The sequence below is a fragment of the Centrocercus urophasianus genome, unplaced genomic scaffold (genome assembly GCF_019232065.1).
Source record: "Centrocercus urophasianus isolate 14NV4802_14NV808 unplaced genomic scaffold, USGS_Curo_1.0 seq_20, whole genome shotgun sequence".
NCBI lineage: Eukaryota > Metazoa > Chordata > Aves > Galliformes > Phasianidae > Centrocercus > Centrocercus urophasianus.
The window spans coordinates 12,209,753-12,217,472 of record NW_024884756.1 but is presented as its reverse complement, the minus strand read 5'-3'; the positions used below and the strand labels follow the sequence as shown (position 1 = coordinate 12,217,472).

General features: G+C 40.2%; 1 protein-coding gene across 1 annotated transcript in view; it reads right to left on the bottom strand.

Moving 5' to 3' along the window:
- Positions 1-2,248: 2,248 nt before the first annotated feature.
- The window catches only part of INO80D (INO80 complex subunit D), a 44,217-nt gene continuing 38,745 nt past the window's right edge, over positions 2,249-7,720 (bottom strand). Inside the window, exon 12 of the mRNA XM_042822163.1 lies at positions 2,249-6,529. The gene's annotated coding sequence lies outside the window, so the exon portion shown is untranslated. The remainder of the gene's footprint in view (positions 6,530-7,720) is intronic.

Genomic DNA, 7,720 nt, shown 5'->3' with positions numbered 1-7,720 from the left:
AGCAAAACAATCACCTACAGCCTTTCCCCCAAGCATCACACACCTCCAGCTCCAATATGATAGCTGCCTCACACTTGGGCTGAAGGCTCCAGGAGAAAGCATGGAAGCTTGGCCCCATTATTGCCTGCAGGTGGAAACGATGCCTGGGAGAGGGTTGCCTTTACCTCTGCAGGAAGCCAGCTACCACATTTAGTTAAGATTTCTCCTTTCAATCACTTCACGGAGTATGAAAGCAACACTTGCACTTGCAATAAAACCTGCCACCTGCTTTTCAAGTTCAAACTTAATGAGCTTTCCTGAGAAAATAACTGCCAGCTATTGTAAGGCTACTGCTGGAGCTCAAGAGAACTAGCTCAACACAAAGGACAATGCACCACATTCCTCCTGAACCACCACTTCAAATAAAGCCCGTGTTTTGAAACGCAGCACTACAGCAGCAACTGGCTGGTTTTCTAAAGTCACAGGCTGAGAGTCACCCCATCATCTTCTAAGAGCATTTCTTTGTTGGATTTTTCCCATGGAAATGCTTGAAGAAGTCATCAGATTATTCAGTTGGTTCTGACTTATTCAGCAGAGGAGCATCTCACCAAGCTCATCAGCTGAATGCCCAAGGGCAGGCAGCTCAGTTTTTGCTGGGGAGTCATGCCCAGTGAAAAGCCCACACTTTCTCAACCTCCATGTTTTTACTGCTCGTTGTTGCCTCAAGTCTTACACCACAGAGCAGCCTCAGCTCTCTTCCAAGCATATCTTTACTACTTATTCCAGCGATTCTTCCACCTCCTGCCACTCTGCTGTCTTTTCAAGGGCCGCTCCTGTCTCCCAAAAGGTAAGATATTGTAGCACATACCAGGTTCAGCTTTGCTGAGACCTCCACAATGTGCGTTAGCATGGAGGAAGTATCATTCACTGTCACCACTTATCCCTCAGCCTGAATTATAATCAGGCACTGCAAAATGCAGCCCTAATTACGCTGTCTCAAATGGCTGTGCTGCTGTTCATTAAAAAGAAAAGTCAGATTACTGAATCCCCTTCTCATCAGTCTCTGTTGATAGTTACTCCAGTGATCAGGGCAGCATTAAAGAGACTGCCTATGAAAAGCAAAACCTGGAGAACAGACTCAACTAAGCACAACTGTTTCTCCCTTATAAAAGGCAAATTCCAACACACTAGGGAAGGAGGCAGCAAAGCAGACATCAGCAGTACTACAAAACCTCAAGTCAGAGAACACTTCACAAAATAGATACCAAAAGGAAGATGTAGCAACCATCTACTTATCACAGAGTGCTCAAGGTACAGTTCTGGTTAAACAGCAGTGTGGAAAAGCCACACCTGGAGAGCAGACCTTGCACTGGAGGGTCAGCACAGCCAAGGCAGTCCACCTCATGCCAGCCTCAGCTCCCAGCACAGCGCCCTGCCAGAAACATGGTACCACGTGCAGCCCCAGCGGCACCCTGCACGCCAATCTGCAACTTGGTGATGAAGCAGAAGCACATGTTTTAAAGTCTCAGAAAACATAACAGTACAAAAGACAAAATTCCATCAGACCCCCCGTAAGGAGAGGTGGCAGCAGATATATTTGCCTTCAAACAGTTTTCAGATCACTCAAAAAAGTATCAACCGTAGTCAAGTAACAAAGAACGAGCAGCTTACCCCCTTTCTGAAGATCCAGGCTCACTGGAAACCCTCAAAGGGGGCGATCTCCAAGTAGAGACTATTCCTCTTCAGCTGCCAGCCCTTGAATGAGGACAGGGAGCAGGAGACCCAGGGTTCACCCCTTGCAATCACTCAGTGACCTGCTGCACCTGTGCTCCCAGGGCCGGCTCCGCCCCTTCAGCAGGTGCTCAATCACGGCTCAGCCACGGCCTAACGGTTCTCTTGCAACCCCTCAGATCGTATTGCAAGCACAGCTCTGCAGTTCACAACAGAAAACAAGATAAAAGGGATCTGCTCCCTGGGCCAGTAATCCAGAGTTAGAAAGTACCATAATTAGAATCAGGAGATTGAAGACCTCGGTTTGTTTGCAAAACTAATTACCTAATGTTATTAAAAAGCAATGTAGAATAAACCAGAGCACCGTCAGACTCTACAGCTAGCAAAACGAAGGACAGTTGTGCTTAGGATACACTGTGGGGGGGAGGGAAAGAACAAAACACTTGATGGATTAGATCAGATGTCAGCCTGAGCACTATTCATACAGCTCAGAGCTAGGAAATGGCTCTGAGGGTTTCATCATAGAAAACACAGCCACTTCACAGCAAGATTTATTAATACATCCAAAAGAAAGAAAGAAAATCATTTTGTCACACTATATACAGATAATACATACAGTGTTTTATACACATATTACATCAGTTTTTACACAAGAAAAATATACATAAAAATGTAAACTTTTGTATACAAAAACCCTTAAACAAATTAAACAAGGACCAGATAACAAAAGGAGACCAATCTATCATCATTTTCATTGATTTTTTTTTTTTAAATGGTAATACAGTACATTCATTGAGAAGTATGAGGAACATGTGAGCCAACTGATCCTATTTAAAGGGAAGTACAAACAGGAGCTTTCCTACCCACCCTGGAACGCTGTCAGAATCGCTCTGGGAGCTGCTGGCACTGCGACTGCTCTCCTTGGGCATCCCCAGATTCCGCTCTCACCAAAGCAGCACATCTGCAGAAGCAGACGGGGCTTTCTGTGCCCGTCAGCGTGGTACAGAATGCAGCAGTGCAAGTTTGTATGTTCCCTTTAAGCAGTCACTATTGGATTTAGCTTTGCTGTAGCAAACTGTCATTTTTCCCAATGTATGGTATGCTGAATACATGTTGGGGATGAAAGGGAACAAGGAAGGGGTGTAAGAGACTGCTAATCCTTGCTACCATGCAGTTACTTCAAAATCAGTTACGTTTGCAAGCTACAATTCACTGGTTCAAATACACTGCCTCACCTGTGCTTTCCCACTGCAACTTTATGCTTTAAACTCGAGTGGCCGAACAGCTGTACGAGGCTCTTTGTTAGAAGGCTGTTTCTGATATCAGTGCGATCACACTGCCTTTAAAATGACACCAAACACAAACTTCTCTGAGACAGCCTTGGAAAGAATGACCGTCCCCATTAAAGCACTTCAGATTGTCCATTTGCCACCTTCTCTTGTATTAAACCCAAAACATAGATATTTATTCTTAATTGCAAAGAGGATATTGGGTGGGGCTGACACCTCTTTTGCTCCACTTGCTCCCACTTTTTTTGGGAATTTAAAAACAAAGCAAAAAAAACCCAAACAAACAAACAAAAAAAACCCAAACCAACAAAAACCCACAATAATACAACCCAAACCCTAAAACCTCAGGCATTAAATAAGAAGGGAACTAATGAATGATGATGAAAAAAGCAAAACTCTTTGGAAAGAAACAATAGACTCCAGCAAAGACTTCTCACATTAAATAAGTTAAAGACTTGTTACAGACATCTTCATAAAAAATATCTGTCCTCCAGGAGTATGTTAACATGAAACATGATAGTGATGCACCAGAATTATTCCTGGAAAGGACAGAAGAGCACGAGATCTCCTCAGTGCCTCAGCACTACCAAATGTAGGAGGTGAACAATGACTGAAGAAGGTAAAATAATGGGGAAAGCTGTGTAAAAGAAACCATGAATCATTAATTCTATTTAGAGAAGGGAGGTGAGCAGAACGTGATTCCAATATGCCTCATGAGGAAATAAATACTTCGGAACTTGCACTTCCATTTTTTTCTTTCCATCTTAAGTGACGGTGGGAGTAAGATCTGCCTGTTTTGTTGGTGGTGGTGTTTTTTTGCTTTTATTTTTTCCTTTTTCTTTTTTTTTTTTCTTTTTTAGTAACAACCCTTCTAGTAAAAATTCAAAAGAACAATTACAAATGGCTTTAGATAATCAAGAGTCTCCTTTTTAAAATAAAACTTTGATAACACATTTCTCCATTTCTTCTATATATGCAGCTTCAGAGAAAATATCTCATAAGGGACAGCAATTTGCAAAATGTTTAAAAAAATGCCATCCAAGGTTCATAACATATACACATGTATATGCAGGACATCTACACTCTATATACATATTTAATATACGAATGCATGAGTATATACTAGGAGAGGACCAACAAGTATGTTCTCCACATACATAAACTGGAATAGGGTCATCTATGTGTGCATACATGTGTTATACACACACCCAGTACACAACCATACCCATACGCACACCCAAACATGTATTATAGAAATCGTCATGTATGATTGCATGAAAGCTCAGATGGAACAGTACATCAGTTACCTTTTTTCCTAATAGAAACGCAAGGAAGACAAAATTCCATGGCTGAACTGTGGCCAAGAAAAACAGTGCCATACCCAGACTGAAAACGTGGACTGCAGTAAGGCCTGGTGGCAGAATGGAGCTGCGCTCTCCTCTGAAACCACAGGTAAGCAAGCCATGAATGTCAGCAGTGCTTACATGTGACTGAGCAGGTTTCTGACAGCTGCTTTCTGCTAAAAGGACAGGGGAACTCCAGCTAGCCAGAAAACAAAATAAAATATTTAAAAACACAATTTACTTGCATAAGCAAAATCATTCAATGCACAATGAGATGCAAAATTCTTGCATACTAATGGTCAACTCTGCAGCTCACTTTAAAATCTGTTTACTGGTAAAACTAACGAGCTGTGTTTCTCTTGATATGTTTGACAACAGCGCTGCTCAGAACCAGCACAAGGCTGCCTTCTGCTCACTGCTCTCCTTACAGGAAAGGCACACTGAGCTCCCTTTTTCACACTGGGGCTGAAAATTAAAATGTTTTCAGTGGGTTTGCTTTTCTCATTTTGAGTATTTACCTCTGAATCGTGGTGCTGGGTTAACCTTTTAATATTCTAGGTAACTGCATCAGTTTCTAAGAGAAGTTAGCATTCATCTGCATATCAGTCACAGTCGCAGTCAAGTACAATTGAGTAACTGGAAAAATCTGCCTAGGGTCAAGCAAATGCTCAGGGCCCAATTCAGCTGCCACTGCAGTCACCCAGAAAATTTCCCTAATGCATAGAAGTGCCGGACTGGGCCATTAGAGCTGCTTACTTCTACAGCATGATAAGCTTCAGAGATACCAGGACAGGGAGGAGCTGGAATGGAGGTAATGGAGTAGCAAAGCAAAAGAGGTCGGCATTGCAAGAGGCCTCACTGAGTATTAATATACACAGAAGCAAAAACGTACCAAGGAAATTCTGTTTTGAGGGCTGAGGTAACAAAAATCAGTGGTGACCACGATCAGACCTATCACTGACACCAACCAAAGCCCTCAGATGAACTAAGACCACGTTGTTTGGCACCGCGTGCTTACCTGTTACACATAGGTTATGGCTAGTCTTTCAGCTCACACACTTGTTTATGTTACAGCCAATGCACGTGTGTGATACTACGTATATACCATCTATATATATATATCTGTATGCATATATATATATACACACATAGATTGATTGCATTCATACCTATTTATCGTGCATCATGAGGACAAGAGCACATTCAGCAAAGTGCTACCAACATCTCATATACAGATATCTCTCTCTGTACAGGTACACACAGAAGCAGGTCTATTTTTCCCCAAAAGGCATACAGATTTATGCTGCTAGCTCCCATTACCACCACACAATGAGAAGGAAAGGCCTCTTGACAACATCCACCTCCCTGCCCTGTTCACTTGTACATGCAGATGCATGAGAAAAGAAATGCACTGTGGCATGGACGTACTGAGAGGGAAGGGAAAGTACAAAAACTTCAAGGTTTGATTTGCAACCGCTTTAAAAAAAAAAAAAAAAATAGAATTAAAATGTCTGTGCAATATTGGAAGCTCTGTTCATCTAAACAGATTTTTAAAGCCACCGGGATCAGCATCACTAAAAGTGAAACTGCATGAATAAATAACATTTAGGTTTTACTTTTCTCCAGCCTAAATGCTGTAACTGATGCACAGTATGACGCGTAAGCAAAAATATAAGAATGTTTCTGATTCCTCACCCTTTCAAGTGAGAACTCTCAAAGAAATCTTCCTTCTCCGATTATGAAAAAGAGCTAAATAGCTAAAACCAAATTCCAAAACCCACAAGTGGAATTCCCTGGGCTGAAAGTGTATTTTGCTCTGTCCCAAAACAGCAATTCCGGAGCAAAATCAGCACACACAAAGACCTTCAGAAAAGAAAAGAATCTGCTTTGAAGACAAGAGCCTCTTACAGAACGGAGATCGGTCCTCAACCAGTGCTCCTTACAACCTGAGTTGAAAACCAAGTACAACTGGTTAACCACATTTTCCACATCAGACTATAGGAGATTCAGGTATTAATCTGCAAAAATACACAATCCCTCCGTCTCGTCGTCATCACAGAACTCTCCATTTCAAATTCTCCTGAAAAATATCACTCAATTCTTCCATCCCTTCTCCTCCTCCATGTATTTTATGTAAAGGCTGTCTTTGGGAGCTTGGTATTTTCATGACATGTTAAACAGGGCTCACTGCAAGTCATTTAAAAAACAGTAAAATTGACATGATATCAGAATTAGCCTTATAACAGAAGATTATATAGTAGAGAGTTTGAGTTATTTATACAACAGTGAGGACATAGGAACCCCCTACTAAATAATCACATTTCTACAATACATTCCATCACCTCTCGACTACTTTTCTCTTTACAAAACTATGACCTACATACAATATACACATTCGTATCGCACATACATCCCCCCCAATGCATATTTTTGTGTGTATATATCATACATACATGCACACAGGCAGTCTAATTCTATTTATAAGTCACAGTGGGAATTCCTTTGTGAGGAAAGGAGGGGGAAAATTCCTGAATAAGACACTGAGATTTCTAATGTTCTGACTTTTCAAATTCCAACTCACAGAGCTAACTGGAAATAAATACATTAAAAAAAAAAAGTCTTAAAACTTGGTTCACAACTTCCAGCTACAGTAGTTGGATTTTTTAATTTGATCTATTTACCCTGTAACTAAATGTCTAATCAATGGTACAAACCACAGATAAATTATTGCAGAATGTAACACTCAAAATAAAATTTAAAAAGAGATATAGGAACAGTGATATAAGGGTTAAAAAGAGTTCTATGCTTTGTTGATACAGGATACCATTTTATTTTAATTATATATATATCTATATATAGATATAGATATAGATATCTGCAAGGTAGCAAAGAATAGCTGTACACCTTGACACGGCAAAATCCAGTGTAAAAAGGTGCTTCACTAGTTTGTCTTCCCAAAAAAGCTTGTATATAATTTTATAGCCATTAAAAACACATATGCAACATAATTCATTACACTCAATACAGCTTTAGTATAAAACTTATAATTTATGAGGTGATGTTAATAGCATAAATTAATATACCATTTCTCTTAAAATCTACAATAAGTATTCTGAAAGCTCATTGGGGAAGGGTATCTTTAAATAAAAAGTTTAAAGCTGAGCGTGATGAAAAAGATTCTGTATGTTGATCTTGAGAGCCCCAAGAAGAGAAAGAGTCCCTAAGCCAGACAGTGGACTAGAAAATTGAACACGGATTTCTCTTTCTCGCACTCTCACTTAGATGACGCTCTACCTTAAATTATTATTTACTTTTAAAACTATTTACTTTTTTTTTCTTTTTTTTTTTTTCTTTTTTTTTCCTTTTTTTTTTTTTTTT